General features: G+C 37.5%; 1 protein-coding gene across 1 annotated transcript in view; it reads right to left on the reverse strand.

The window, feature by feature from the left end:
* Positions 1–17,094, reverse strand: part of UNC13C (unc-13 homolog C) — an 860,874-nt gene that overhangs the window by 626,384 nt on the left and 217,396 nt on the right. The window lies entirely within an intron of this gene.

Below are 17,094 nucleotides of genomic sequence, written 5' to 3' on the forward strand. Positions count from 1 at the left end.
ATTATTCAGTTCAGTTCAGTTCAGTCACTGAGTCGTGTCTGACTCTTTGTGACCCCATGAACTACAGCATGCCAGGCCTCCCTGTCCATCACCAACTCCCGGAATTCACCCAAATCCATGTCCATCAAGTCGGTGATGCCATCCAAGCATCTCATCCTCTGTTTTCCCCTTCTCCTCCTGCCCTCAATCTTTCCCAGCATCAGGGTCCTTTGCAATGAGTCAGCTCTTCGCATTAGGTGGCCATAGTAGTAGAGTTTCAGCTTCAACATCAATCCTTCCAATGAACACCCAGGATTGATCTCCTTTAGGATGGATTGGTTGGATCTCCTTGCAGCCAAGGGACTTTCAAGAGACTTCTCCAACACCACAGTTCAAAAGCATCAATTCTTCAGCGCTCAGCTTTCTTTATAGTCTAACTCTCACATCCATACATGACTAATGGAAAAACCATAGCCTTGACTAGACGGACCTTTGTTGGCAAAGTAATGTCTCTGCTTTTGAATATGCTATCTAGGATTGATCATAACTTACCTTCCAAGGAGTAAGTGTCTTTTAATTTCATGGCTGAAATCACCATCTGCAGTGATTTTGGAGCCCAGAAAAATAAAGTCTGACACTGTTTCCACTGTTTCTCCATCTATTTCTCATGAAGTGATGGGACCAGATGCCATGATCTTAGTTTTCTGAATACTGAGCTTTAAGCCAACTTTTTCACTCTCCTCTTTCACTTTCATCAAGTTCTTCTTCACTTTCTGCCATAGGGGTGGTGTCATCTGCTTATCTAAGGTTATTGATACTTCTCCTGGCAATCTTGATTCCAGCTTGTGCTTCCTCCAGCCCAGCGTTTCTCATGATGTACTCTGCATATAAGTTAAATAAGCAGGGTGACAGTATACAGCCTTGCTGTATTCCTTTTCCTATTTGGAACCAGTCTGTCGTTCCATGTCCAGTTCTAACTGTTGCTTCCTGACCTGCATACAGGTTTCTCAAGAGGCAGGTCAGGTGGTCTAGAATTTTCCACAGTTTATTGTGATCCACCCAGTCAAAGGCTTTGGCATAGTCAAAATTATTATTAGTCAGCTAGAAATCCCTGCAGAATGATTTTGTTTGTTTATATATTCCACTTCTCAATATTGTCATCTCTCTTCAATTTTGATAACTAAATTCAAAGCTTTCTTCATTGAAAGCTCTCTCACCTAGAGAGAGAGCAACAGCAAATTAAAACCTCTAAGTTTTTGGCAATTGCATCCAAAGAGATGGGAATTCTCCAATTAAAGCCTGTTTCCCGAAAGTAAATTAAACAGTACCTTGAGTGGTTCCTGTTTAACTGCTCTTAACAAGATTTTTAGGTGTGGGTTCCCACTGACAGATTGAGTGCAGAGGAGCGAGAAGCACAGGAAATGGGGGGAGGGAAGTGACAGATGTGAGTAAATACGTGTTGGGAAGATTTCCGTTTAATTCTTCTGAATGAGCTCCTGGCTTGTGTTAGCATCATCTCTTGGGAAATCAGCCATATTGCATTTGTTTCACTGCTCCTACCTGCAGTGAAAAGGAACATACTGAATGGAACAGTGCAGTCTCACTATGAATTTATGCTCTGCTGATCCTAATGAAGGAGAGCATATGGAAATTTAAGACACTGACCTGCCAGACCCCTACCCTAAATGCTAATGTGAGATCTCCTCATACCCGCTTCTATTTTCTCAAGTTTCAAGGATGTGATCCTTGCTGCATTATCTTCTTAGCAACAAACTGGCCACATTTAGATTAAGTCTGTAGAGCTATTTGGTTGACCAAAAAGTCCATTCAGATTTTTCTATAGCATCTACAGAAAAACTCAAATGAACTTTTTAGCCAATCCAATATCCATTGGCAGAAATAACAAATAAAATCATGGCAAGATCTTGGAACCATGGATCTCTCTGTCACCATGAACTGGCCCTATGACCTTGAGGTAGTGTCTCCAAATAATTCTCTGTACCTCACTTTTGTAGGCAAAGCTTCTTTCATGAGAGCAATTTTGCCAAAAAGTGCACACGAAAACCATATAATTTAAGAATATAAAGGAAGTAAAGAAAATTTAAGGAAGAAAGATGCTGAGAAGTTAGACATAAAAAGCAACTGATTCTTATCCATCCAGTAACTTTTGCACTTGACTATGAGTGAGATCTCAGAAATTCATGGGTGGCCAGGTGCTCACAGCCCCAGGTCATTCCAAGGTTGAGGTAGGATGTCATCAGAGGAGAGGGAGTGAAAATTGACATCCTCATGATAGCTCAGTTGGTAAAGAATCTGCCTGAATACAGAGGACCCTGGTTCAATTCCTGAGTCAGGAAGATCTGCTGGAGAAGGGATAGGCTACCCGCTCTAGCATTCTTGGGCTTCCCTTGTGGCTCAACTGGTAGAGAATCCTCCTGCAATGGGGGAGACCTGGGTTCAATCCCTGAGTTGGGAAGATCCCCTGGAGAAGGGAATGGCTACCCACTCCAGTATTCTGGCCTGGAGAATTCCATGGACTGTATAGTCCATGGGGTCGCAAAGAGTTGGACATGACTGAGCAACTTTCACTTTCACTTTCATACACCCCCAAAGCCAGTGGGAATTGGTATAATCATTGTGGAAAACAATCTAGCATAATATCTAGAGAGCCATCATACCTGCTGGCTCATGCTCACTTCTGGGAGTTTATTCCAAGATAATAATCAAAAAGAAGGAAAATTTATTCATGTAGGTGTCATGAAAGTATTGTTTTCAAATGGTGAAAATTTGGAACTGTTTAGAACAGAGGTTGGTGATCTTTTTCTATAAAGGGCTGGATGGTATTTTTGTGTGTGTTTATGAACTATGCAGTATCTGCCTCTCATATTTAACTTCTCCTTGGACAAAGTTGTGAATATATGGGTGTAGCTGGGTTCCAATAAAACATTATTTATGAAAATTTTAACAAAAAAAGAAATTCATGGGTGGAAACAGTGATTTTTCTATCCATAAAACTCCTATTGTCCTTTGATCATCAAAAAATTGCTTATTTCCAAGTAGTAGTACAATTATTTGCATACCACCCCCACCCTGCTCCATGACAGCCACTTTAGGGCAGCCTTTGTGTCTCTCATCTTGGGATTCCCCTACATTATCTGTGTGGATCCATTCTCACCTTTATGCTCACATACACAAAATGTTTGTGCATTTAATGGAAGCACAGCATTTCTTCCACACACAATACAAAGAATGGCAATCTTTTGAAGGTCAAGTTACTCTTGTAGCATTTCCTGAGTACCTAGAATTCATTCATCAGAGAATCCCCTTTAAAGGTTTTTGTTCCAATATGCCATAGCCAAAAAAATACTAGTCTGCTTTCTTACACTCCTATCTTCTGAACCCAGGAAGTTGAAAATGAGTGAGGGAGAAGTAGAAATGTTAAAAGAAAAAAAAAGAAAAAAAAAACAATCAAACAAACAAAGAAGCATGACAGCTATCCTTGACTGATTACCAATAACTTCTATGAGGAATCTAAAATAAAAGTGCAGAGGATGAGATGGCTGAATGGTTGGATGGCATCACCGACTCAATGGACATGAGTTTGAGTAAACTCCGGGAGTTGGTGACAGACACGGTGTCCTGCAGTCCATGGGGTCGCAAACAGTCAGATACAACTGAGCGACTGAACTGAACTGAACTGAAAATAAAAGTGAGAAACAGGTAGCATTGCTTTGGCTTCTATCTTTAGTACCTGTTTTATCCTCCTTGGTGCCCTGAGAAAACTCACTAAGGCCCTTTCTGCCTATATCTTTACCCATCACTCACCCCTCCCCACTATAAAGTCCCACAGCTCCTATTCAACTTCGTGTATGTCTGGCTTTGAAATTACCCTTCCCCTAAATCAAAACTCTTATTTTCTCTAGGCATCTCAACCAGGTCAGAATGAAAGCTAATTAAGCTAGTTCATATTAAGTTTATGACAAATCATCAGCCCACACACTCTTTAACCTACTCAGGAATATTTTCTTGTTAACTCAAGCTGGTGAAATTTCAGTCAGTGTGGAAGAGATACTTTGGAATAGGAAGATATCCTCTGTCTTCCAGGAGGAAGAAAACCAAAAACCACAGATTTTCTCTTCATCCATCCCTACCAAGATTCCCAGGGCCTATCCCTGATGGAAAGCATGGGCTTTTCTCTCCCCTCTCAACATCTTCCTGAAGCAAAACCAATGAGTCTTCCTAATTACAATTCTGTCTCTTGGCAAGAGGAATTGGGATGGAACAACTGGGATGCCAGCTTTACTCCAAGCTATAGAAGGACCTCCTTGTCTCAGGTCTCAGTATTTGCAACCAATCATTATATAAAGTATCATGGTTCTTAAAACTTATGGTGGATCAGAATTACCCAAAGGGCTTGTTAAACTCAACTGCTAGGCTGTATGTGCAAAGTTTCTAATTCAGTATATTTGGGTGGGGCCAACATTTTTCATTTCTAACAAGCTCCTTGGCCATGCTGATGCTGCTGGCCCAAGGAACCATGCTAAGTACCACCTTGTAGTAAACGTCCCTTTCATATGGAAGATAAAACACATTTCAGAAGGAGGAAGGGGACACGCAATAGCACAGAGGTGTGAAAGAGCATCTCACGTGCAGTAACAAGGGCATTTTTCTTTCCCTAGAGATTGAATGTTATGGAAAGTAGGAGAAGGAAAATGAAGTGGTGGAAGTTTAGGGTGGAAATGAAGAACCATAACAGTTTAGAATGTGTTGCTCAGGTCACCTTCTTCAGGAAACTGTAACCTCTAAATTGTGAGGAGAGTAACAGAGAATGGGAATTGTTAAAAGATGTGTGTAATCACCTTGAGTCATTCCCCATCTAGGCATAAACTAAGAATCCAGTTGCCAGTGTGTTACAGAGGAGGCCTAAATTATAAGATGTATTTTTAATATTTATAAACATCAATAACCTTGATTTAACTGATATACCTGTGGTAAGAGGACAGGGTGAGAAGATCTCTGCCTCATTCACTTCCCACTCCCTTCTCCTTCTTTCCTCCTTGACACTTCCTGCCTCTAAATCATTCTAGGAACTTAATTTGGTCTGTATTGATACTGAGAAGGGGCTTCCCAGGTGGCTCAGTGGTAAAGAATCCATCTGCCAATGCAGGAGACACAGGTTCAATCCCTGGGTTGGGAAGATCCCCTGGAGAAGGAAATTGCAACCCACTTCAGTATTCTTGCCTGGGAAATCCCATGGACAGAAGAGCAAGATGGGCTACAGTCCACGCGATTGCAAAAAAGTCGGACATGACTTAGCAACTAAACAACAACATTGATACTGAGCATGGCCATTGAGTATGAAAAGATATTGTGGAACCAGATTTTCCTCTTCTATGTTCTCTTGTCCCCATGTTGGGGTACTCATACCTTCTTCTCTTCACCATCTTTCTCCCTTTTTTCTATCCCCGTTTGGCATACCCAAGGGATTTCTGTATTATATTCCTAACAAGAGAGGTAAGATTTTAAGATCTGGCCTTGGACATAAGGATTATCTACTTCCTCAGAGACCTTTAGGCTTGTCTTTGTGCTCCAACCCAACTTTAACAGAGAGAAATATGGCATTAAGAGAGATGAAGATTGTCCAGTTAATTAGTGGGAAAAACCTCTGATCCAGGGCAAAAGGTAGGCAAGCTTCCAAGAGCAGAAAGGAAGTGTTTCTTCTGTTTGTGCAACCAAAGTATACCAAGGAGAGTTGATGTGTCTTCCAAGAACCTGAATTCTAAGGAAACAATCATTGTTCACCACCTTAGATTGTGTTCTTCCAGAATCAGAGCCTGAAGTAGGATGTAAGTGCAAGCAGTTTACCTGGGAGGCAATGTTAACAAGCAACAGTAGAGAATTGGGAAGTGAGAGAGGTCAAGGAAGAAAGCCAACACAGAAAAGCTAACTTCAAAAGGAGCTGGAGCTTATTCCTGTTGAGCATAGAAAGTGGTATAGAACACACTTCAGAAGCGGCCCATGTAAGTTCAAGGAAGCTGGGGCTATGTCTACCATCTCCCTCTGCTGCTGCTGCTGCTAAGTCACTTCAGTTGTGTCCAACTCTGTGCGACCCCATAGACGGCAGCCAACTAGGCTCCCCCGTCCCTGGGATTCTCCGGGCAAGAACACTGGAGTGGGTTGCCATTTCCTTCTCCAATGCATGAAAGTGAAAAATGAAAGTCAAGTCACTCAGTCGTGTCCTACTCTTAGCGACCCCATGGACTGCAGCCTACCAGGCTCCTCTACCCATGGGATTTTCCAGGCAAGAGTACTGGAGTGGGGTGCCATTGCCTTCTCCGACCATCTCCCTCTAGTTGTTAGTTAATTGCTCCTCTAAGATGTGAACACCCTGTCTCCAGATGGTTCATGCATGCTCCTACAGTCAAGGAAATCATACAGAGATTAACAGATGCTAGTGGAGAACATCCCACAGATATGGGGAGAGCACCCATAACTTTCCTATGATAACTTGGGGGAGTTATCCTCTTCCATCATTCAGTGGTCCTAAAATTCCTTGTTGTAAAGCATGAAGTATAACCCTCCCAGACTATAGACAATACTACAAAGGTAGAATAATCAAAGTGGCATGGTATTGGCACAAAAACAGACAGATGGAACAATAGAAGAGTAAAGAGCCCAGAATAAACCCACATACCTGTGGTCAATTAATCTTTGATGAGGATATGCAAGGGAAAGATATGCAAGGATATGCAAGGAATCAAGGATATGCAATGGGAAAGTCTCTTCAGCAAGTAGTGTTGGGAAAGCTGGGACAGCCACATGTAAATCAATAAAGTTACAATGCACCCTCATACCACGTACAAAAATAAATTGAAAATGGCTTAAAGACTTAAACATAAGACATGGCACCATAAAATTCCTAGAAGAGAACATATGCAAAACATTATATGACATAAATTTTATCAATGTTTCCTTAGGTCAGTCTCCCAAGGCAATAGAAATAAAAGTATAAATACAGAAATGAGACCTAATGAAACTTCTAAGCTTTTGCACAGCAAAGGAAACCATGAACAAAATGAAAAGACAACCTATGGGATGAGAGAAGATATTTGCAAACAATGCAACTGACAAGGGATTAATTTCCAAAATATGCAAATGACTCATACAAGTCAACAATAACAAAAATAGACAACCTAGTAGAAAAATGGGCAGAAAAACTAAATAGACATTTCTCCAAAGAAAACATACAGATGGCCAATAGGCACATGAAAAGATGCTCAACATTGCTAATTATTAAAGAATTACAAGTCAAAACTATAATGAGGTATCATCTCACATCAGTCAGAATGGCCATCATTAAAAAGTCTATAGATAACAAATGCTATAGAGGGTATGGAGAAAAGGGAACCCTGCAACACCATTGGTGGGAATGTAAGTTGATGCAGCCACTATGAAAAACAGTATGGAGGTTTATATGAAAACTAAAAAGAGAACTACCATATGAATCAGCAATCTTATTTCTGGGCATACAGCCAGACAAAACTGCAATTTAAAAAGATACATGCACCCCTACGTTCATTACAGCACTACTCACAATAGCCAAGACATGGAAACAACCTAAATGTTCAACAGATGAATGGATAAAGAAGATATAGTACATACACACCATGGAATACTACTCAGCCATAAAAAGAACAAAATAATGCCATTTGCAGCAACAGGGATGGAATGAGAGATTATCATACTAAGTGAAATAAGTCAGAAAGAGAAAGACAAATACTATATAATATCCATTTATACGTGGAGTCTAAATATATGACACAAATGAATTTATCTATGAAAGAGAAACAGATTCATAGGCATAGAGAACACTTGTAGTTGCCAATGGGGAGAGGGGTTAGCGTAGAGGTAGAGTGGAAGTTTGGAGTTGGCAGATGCAAACTATTATTATATTTTATTCTATACTATTATATATAGGATGGATAAACAAGGTCCTACTGTATAGCACAGGGAACTACATCCATTATCTTGTAATGAACTATAAGTGAAAAGAATATAAAAATGAATATAAATATATGCATAACTGAATCACTATGCTGTATGGCAGAAATTAACACAATATTCTAAATCAACTACACTTCAATGAAAAAAATTCCTTGTTATTTATAAATTTTATTCATTGGAAGTGAAATAGATATACATAGGAATAAAATTATCCTCCAAACCAAATAACACCTATGCAAAGATGTCATAAAGCCATGAAAATTAATTCTATAAAACAACTCAGAGAAGTATGTTCAACACTTTTCAAATGCATATGACAGCAAAAAAGAAAAATCAAATGCCTACATTTGCATTTTGTCTAGACATGGCTATAGACTAAAATCTTCAGTTGATCAGTTTGAAGAACCAAGCAAATTTGTCATCAATACAACAATAGTGCTGACGTGTGTGTTCTGTAGCAGAGCATAGCAAAACCAAAAGAAGAAATTAAAAAAAAAGAATCTCAAGAAATGCATTTCCCCAAGGTAAAAAATAACCAAAGTATAAACAACAGGTCAGTTTGATATAACTTTACTAGAGAAATTACTGAAAGAAGATAGGACAAAATATAACAATAAAATTGGTAAGGAACAACTCCCAAACAGCTAATTTAGTATTTAAGGAAACCAAAGTATACACAAGTGTGATCTTTCCATTTATATTTTGTTTATATACCACCAATGAGTTGTTTTAACCATTATAAGTGATGTATGAGTATTTTGTTAAAATGAATTCATTACATGGTATCATGTCTTAATGAATTTAATCATATCAATTTGCCTCTGTAGACAAAGAATGACTTTTATAATGTAGCATGACCAAGCTCAACTCCTAAAATAATGTCTGTTAATTTACAACTACAAAACAAGAAAATAAATAAAGCAATCTAGCAACCTTGATCAAACAACACAGGCCACTCTTGGTTCAGACATAGCAATAGATTATCCAACTTGTTGGGTACTGAACTTCATGGGCATTAAATAAAAACAATAATCAACTATGTAAAACTCAATTGAGTTTATGCCTAGCCTTCATTAAAAACCAACAAGATAGAGTAATAACCAAACAAAAAATCTTGGTAAAAATCTCATTTGGACTCTCAACTAGATGGCAGGGTATTGAAGGAAAATACATATTTCAGGTAAATAATCGCTATTGTGATATGCCTTTATGTTGGCAAATAGCTGACTTAGTATATTGCAGAATATTGTAGAACTATATAGAAATATGTAGAAATATATATTGTAGAATATATTGTAGTATATTGTAGAACTGACAGCAAATGTAAAGTTAAAAAGGAGTGAAAAAAGTATCAAATTCAGTTCACATGTTCAAATTTAAATTATAAACAATGGGTGATGCTTAATATGCAGCTTAATGATCCCAGCTTCTTGATTTTGCAAAAGTATAAGAACTTTTAAAATACAAAGTCTTAGATTCACCACATTTAAATATATTCACAAAATTACCTTTGAACAAAATTATGCAATTGATATTTAACAGAGTATGACCTTAATACAGGCATTTTAATAGGAAAATGCAAGACAAATCAGTCACGGTCAATGACATCAGGAATTTACAGCCTAAGAAGAGACTAGCAGGAGCAAAAGAGTAGATGGATACTCTGATGGACGTATCTTTTGGATATGTGGAGATCTAGAGAATAGATTTGTCAAATCATAGGTGGGCGGGAAAACATATACCCCAGAAAGTTTTATTTAAAAAAAGAAGTGACTAACTATTGTTGAGCTAACTATTCATTGTGGGGTTTATTTTTACCTTTTTGTATCAATCAGTCCAACATTCCTAGAATATAGTCCAGGCTAAGGATGACAAAGTTTAAGAGTCATTTGGATTTCAATGTTTCTTTTTATATATCCTTTTCTTTGGACAGTAACCACTTCACTGAGCATCCTATTTCTATTACTAGATAACTATAAGTGAAATAAACAATTATGTTGAAGACATTGTCTTAGATGGTAAATGAAAGCAAACCAAAAAGAAAAAAGTGGGGGTAGGGGAGTGGTGAAGCACAACGTGTGCAATCTAAGAAGGGAGAAAAAACACCAAATAAACTTTAGCATGTAAAGAGCTATATACTGAAATTCAAGACAGAGTTTGACAAATAGAAAGGTATTCTTGGATAATACATCTCAATGCTATGAACATATCATGGTCATTTATCATTCAAATATGTTATAGTATATGTAATATATTAAAATCTCCATGAAAAATATCAACAAGATTTTTGAGTTCAACAAGTTGGATTTTTTCATGTGAAAAAAACAAACAAACAAAAAAAACCCCCAAAACAGAATAGAACGCCAAAAAGAGAGAAACCATGGATTATGCAGCTATCTGGTTATCAGCAGATCTTTCCAGATACTGAAATATATATACCAAAGCCTCTATCATTGAAAGACTGTACTATAGCACAATGAATGGAGAGATGGAACAATGGGGGAAAAAAACAGAAAGTTCAGGGGAAGAAAAGCCCAAGTACATATAAAATTTTAATACAGATCTTCCTCATCTTACAATGGGATTATTGATCCTGACTACTCCATGGTAAACTGAAAATATATTTTCAGTTTGATGCAATATTAAATGCATCAAAAATGCATTTAATATACCACTCCTGCTGAACATCATAGCCTAGCCTGGCTACTTCAAACATGATCTGAACAGTTACATTAGCTTATAATTGAGTACAATCATTTAACACCCAAAATTTTATGAAGTGTTGAATGCCTCATGTCATAAAATATCATGTATGAAATGAGTTGCCAGTCCAGGTTCGATGCACGATACTGGATGCTTGGGGCTGGTGCACTGGGACGACCCAGAGGGATGGAATGGGGAGGGAGGAGGGAGGAGGGTTCAGGATGGGGAACACATGTATACCTGTGGCGGATTCATTTTGATATTTGGCAAAACTAATACAGTTATGTAAAGTTTAAAAATAAAATAATATTTAAAAAAAATAAAAAAAAAATAAAAAAAAATAAAAATGAAAAGCAGAATGGTTGTGTGGGTATGCTAATGTTAATGCTAAGTCACTTCAGTCGTGTCTGACTCTGTGTGACCCCATAGACGGCAGCCCACCAGGCTCTGCCATCCCTGGGATTCTCCAGGCAAGAATACTGGAGTGGGTTGCCATTTCCTTCTCCACTACATGAAAGAGAAAAGTGAAAGTGAAGTCGCTCAGTCGTGTCCGACTCTTAGCGACCCCATGGACTGCAGCCTACCAGGCTCCTCTGTCCATGGATTTTCCAGGCAACAGTACTGGAGTGGGGTGCCATTGCCTTCTCCGTGTGTGGGTATAGTATGGTTAAAAGTCTATTGGTTGTTCACCCTCATGATTACATGGCTGCCTGCGAGCTGCAGCTTGCTACCACTGCCCAGCATGGTGAGAGAGTACAGCATATTGCTAGCCTAGGAAAAAATCAAAATTCAAAACTGGAGTTACAGTTTCTACTGAATGTGTATCACTTTTGAGCCATCATAAAGTTGAAAACCTTTAAGTCAAACCATCATAAATTGGAGAACATCTGTATAGTATATAGGCATACCTCATTTTATTGTGTTTTGTACTGTTGTACTTCATAGGATATGGCTTTTTTTTTTTAATTGAAGATTTGTGGCAACACTAGCTTGAACAAGTCTAATCAGTGCCATTTTTACAACAGCGTTTTCTCTCTTCGTGTCTCTATGTCACATTTTGGTAAATCTAAAAATACGTCAAACTTTTTCACTCTTATTTCACTTGTTTTGGGGATCTATGATCAGTAATCTTTGGTGTTACTATTGTAATGGTTTTAAGTCTCCATGAATTATGCCCATGTAAGACGGTGAAATTAATTGCTAAATGCTGTGCGTGTGTTCTTACTGCTTCACCAACCAGCTATTCTTCCATCTCTCTCCCTCTCCCCCGGCCTCCCTATTCTGTAAGAAACAACAATATTGGAATTAGACCAAATCATAATCCTACGATGGCCACTAAGTGTTCAAGTGAAAGGAAGAGTTCCACATCTCTCACTTACATCAAAAGTTAGAAATAATTAAACTTTGTTAAGTAGGCCCGTCCACAGCCAAGACAGGCTATAAGTCAGGCCTCTTGCCTCAAACAGCTACACTGTGAATGCAAGTGAAAAGTTCTTAAAGGAAACTGAAAGTACTACTTCTGTGAACACACAAATGATAAAGCAGCCTTATTGCTGATACAGAGAAAGTTTTGGTAGTCTGGATAGAAGATCAAACCAGTGGCAACATTCCCTTCTAAGCTGTGGGGTAATACAGAGCAAGCCCTAATTCTTCAATTCTTTAAAGGCTGGAAGAGGTGAGAAAACTGCAGAAGAGAAGTTTAAAGCTAACAGAGGTTGGTTCACGAGGTTAAAGAAAAGAAGCCATCTCCATAACACCAAAGTGCAAGATGCAATAGCAAATATTGATACAGAAACCGCAGCAAGTTATCCAGAAGATCTACCTAAGCTCATCAATGAAGGTGGCTGCACTAAACAACAGATTTTCAGTGTAGATGAAACAGAACAGCCTTATGTTGGAAGAAGATGCCCTCTAAAACTTTCATAGCTGGAGAGGCAAAGTCAACACTTGGCTTCAAAGAACAGAATGATTCTCTTGTTAGGAGCTAACCCAGTTGTTGATCAGAAGTTGAAATCAACGCTCATTGACCAATCTGAAAATCCTAGGACCCTTAAAAATTATTTTAAATCTACTATGCCTGTGATTTATAAATGAAATAACAAGGCCTGATTGACAGCATATCTGTTTACAACATGATTTACTGAATATTGTAAGCCCACTGTTGAGACCCACTGCTCAGAAAAAAAGATCGCTTTAAAATATTATTGCTTATGAACAATGTACCTGGTCACCCAAGAGCTCTGATAGAGATGTACAGGGTTGACTAATGTGATTTTCAAGCCTGCTAACATAACATCTATTCTGCAGTCCATGAATCAAGGAGTAATTTTGACTTTCAAATCATTCTTTAAGAAATATATTTTGTAAGACTATGGTTGTCATTAATTTCTTCTGATGGATCTCAGCAAAGTAAATTGAAAACCTCTGGAAAGGATTTACCACTCTAGATGCCATTAAGAATATTGTTATTCATGGGAAGAGGTCAAAATATTTACATTAACAGGAGTTTGAAGGAAGTTGATTCTAACCCACATGGATAACTTTAGGAGTTTAAAACTTCAGTAGAGGAAATAACTGCAGAGGTGATGGAAACAGCAAGAAAACCAGAAATAGAAGCAGGGCCTGAAGATGTGACTGAATTGCACAGATCTCATGACAAAATCTGAAGGGATAAGGAGTAGCTTTTTATAGATGAGCAAGGAAAATGGTTTCCTCAAGATGGAATCTACTCCTGATGAAGATACTGAGAAGACTGTTGAAATGACAACAAAGGATCTGGGATATTATACAGACTTAGTTGATAAAGCAGTAATAAGGCTTTTAGAGGATTGATTCCAGTTTTGAAAGAAGTTCTACTATAAGTAGAATGCAATCAAATAGCATTACATGCTACTGAGAAGGCATTCATAAAAGAAAGAGTCAACTGATGTGGCAAACTTCATTTTTGTCTTATATTAAGCAATTGCCACCGCCACCCCAGCCTTCAGCAACCATTACCCTGACCTGTCAGTAGCCATCAACATCAAGACAAACCCTGCACCAGCAAAAAGCATTATCACTCTCGCCAGTTCAGATGATGGTTAGCATATTTTAGCAATAAAGTATTTTGCAATTCAGGTATGTACATCTTTTAGACATAATGCTATTGCAGACTTAATAGGTTAACTTTCATATGCACTGGGAAACCAAAAAATGTATATGACTTCCTTTATTGTGATATTCACTTTATTGCTGTGCTTTGGAACCAAACCCACACTATCTCAGAGGTATGTCAGTATTATAAAAGTGTCAACTCAATCCACTAAGTTAAAAAACAGACTTTTAAATAATTAGTACTGGGACACTGAATAGTGATTTGGAAAATGATAAAATTGGATTTATTCCTTAAACCACACACAAGAATAAATTCCAAATGGATCAAGGCTATGAATGAAATAGGTGAAATCATAAAACTACTAGAAAAAATAGGCCCATTCCCTTAGAATCTGAGTATAAGGAATACCATTCTATGACTGAGATCCACATGCAATAAAAGATTAGTAAATGTGATAAATTAGGCATGAAATTTTGATATGGCAAAAATTCACAATAAGCAAAATAAAGACAAGTATAAAACTAGGAGAAATATTTGCAACATAGTCACAGCTAAAGAAGTAACAATCAACATAAAAATATTTTAAAAGTTGAACACTTAACACATTTTAATTTATTAACTAAAAACAACAAAAATATATTAATAGTAGTTTACTGAAACAGATATATAAATAACTCAGTGAAAGAAAGATGCTTGATTTCATTCATAGCAAGAGAAAAGCAAACCAAAATTAATTAAAATATGTCATAACTATTGACTGACAAAAATATGTTTGACAGCATATGTTGGTGAGGCTCTGACAAAACAAGCTGCTCATAGTCTACTGGTTTTTAAAAAATCACTGTTAAAGTTATAACTACAAACTTGCATTCTCAATGATAAGGTCACATTTATCAATGGTAAGTTCCAATTGTTTTTGCTACTGCTAAGTCACTTCAGTCGCGTCCGACTCTGTGTGACCCCATAGACGGGAGCCCACCAGGCTCCCCTGTCCCTGGGATTCTCCAGGCAAGAACACTGGAGTGGGTTGCCATTTCCTTCTCCAATGCATGAAAGTGAAAGTGAAGTCACTCAGTCATATCTGACTTAGCGACCCCATGGACTGCAGCTTACCAGGCTCCTCCATCCATGGGATTTTCCAGGCAAGAGTATTGGAGTGGGGTGCCATTGCCTTCTCCACCAATTGTTTTTATTTGACTATAAAAAATGAAACTAACTGAAAATAAGAAAAAATGTTCTGGCAATCATTTGAATCTAAGAGCTCCAACACCTAAAACCACACAACTCTTATAATACCAAGCCCTAACTCCACCGCGCTAAATTAGAAGTAAAAGACCACGTTTTTAAATATTGCAGTCTTCATAAATCTTACATACAATCCTCTTCACCACTGAGAGCACTGTACTCCCAGGACAGATAAGCTTCAGTTGGGATGAAGTACTAGAAACATTCCATTACCAGAACCATGCCCAGCAACAGCCTCTGTGACAGATGGCATCAAATTATTCATATAAAGCCAGATGTTTGGTGTCCATGTGAGAACATTTATTCCATAGCCTCTCAGAATCTTCCCCCAGGTTAAAGCTCTCTGGGCATCACTGTCTCAACTCAGCTATGAAGGAGTTAGAGTTAATGCCCCTGCCAATTAGAAAGAGTGCGGGGGAGTTTACACTAAAGCCCTGAGGAGCTTCATGGGACTCCTGTGAAAATGTTGAAAAAGAGCTCTCCCATGAAACTTTTCACCATAGCTTCTGATGACTGAGGAAGAGAATCTGTCCAGTTTCTTCTCTGTTCTTATCCAAATTCCCTCAAAAATGACAGGCTAATTTAAGTGATCAGAAATAAAAGCCAAGTTAGAACTTAGTTCCTAAAATACAGTACAGTGCATTTTAAGGAGATAAAGGAAGAAAAAATCAACCACTAACAATAAAAATTAAATCTAAAATATAGGTGTATCTCTCTCTCTCATTTCTGAATGAGAAAAATCTTCTAAATTTAAAAAAATGAAGACATGATATAGGAAAATGTTAATATACTATCATAATACACACAATTTGTAGATATCAAAGATAGATGATTAAAGGGCAAATATTTAGTTAGAAAAATATTCACTCCAAATATAAGAAATCAATATCCCTACTGTGTAAACCAATAAAAAAAAACACTGAGAGCATAAAATTCTCAAATGCAAAACATAAACACCAAACATAAAGGGAAATTTTCAACTTCCACAAGGCCCAACTTCAAAATGCATATAAAGCATAAGCAAAGTGTCCTTTATTCACTCATCAATGTGTTATTATATTGAAAAGGTGTAATATAATAATAGATAATGTTACATAGTGCTTATCATTTTCAAGTCACTCATCTAAGTGCTTTACCTGCATTAAGTAATTTAATCTTTCTAACAGCCCTGTTTGGTAAGCAAAATTATTTGCAACATTCCCATTTAACAGATAAGGAAAGTGAGGCACAGGTAATTGAAACAACTTGTCCAAAATCACATAATTCGTAAGTCAGAGAAGTGGTTTCAATCCAAACCAGTTTGTCTCCAGAAACCTGTTCTTAACTACTGTCTCCAGATACCTGCTTTTAACCACTGTACTATCCTGCCTCAGGTTGATGGAAAGGAGGTGGTGATTCAGGCATATTCATTCATTACTGAGTAGAGGCATTTGGGGACATAAATAAATAAAACTTTCTATGTTCGTATCAAGAGTCTTGATAATTTTTAGCTTTTGTCTAATATTTTGATTTCTAGGAATCCATTCTGAAGAAATTATATTTAAAATGAAACAGACTTATGCACAGAGAAGCTCATGCCAGCATTATTTATAATTGCCAAGAGAAAACAGGGAAGAAATGCCAAACATTATAAGAATGTTTAATTATAATTTATAGAGATGTTAGAATTTCTGGCAGCCAATAAAAATGACATTTATTATGGGTTTTCATCATATGGGAAATATTTATTATAAGCAAAATACAGAACAGAAAAGTTTATATATACTATTTTATTTATATTCAAAAATAGGAAAATTTACTTATTCAAATAAGTAATCAAAACAAAGTTTCCTGTTGTGATAGAGCTAACTTCCCAGTGGAAAGGCAAACAAACATAATAAATAAATGAATTATTCGGTGAATTAGAGTAAATACAACTGAAAAACAGGGAAATGCAGTATGATGGGAATTGGGAATTCTGGGTTCCTACATGCAGGTAGCAAAACTAAAAAGAGGAAAGCCTCAGTGAGACAGTAAAATTTGAGCAAAGACTTAGAGGCGGAAGAGGATTTAGCCATGTGAATACCTGA

The sequence above is a fragment of the Bubalus kerabau genome, chromosome 10 (assembly GCF_029407905.1).
Source record: "Bubalus kerabau isolate K-KA32 ecotype Philippines breed swamp buffalo chromosome 10, PCC_UOA_SB_1v2, whole genome shotgun sequence".
Lineage (NCBI taxonomy): Eukaryota > Metazoa > Chordata > Mammalia > Artiodactyla > Bovidae > Bubalus > Bubalus kerabau.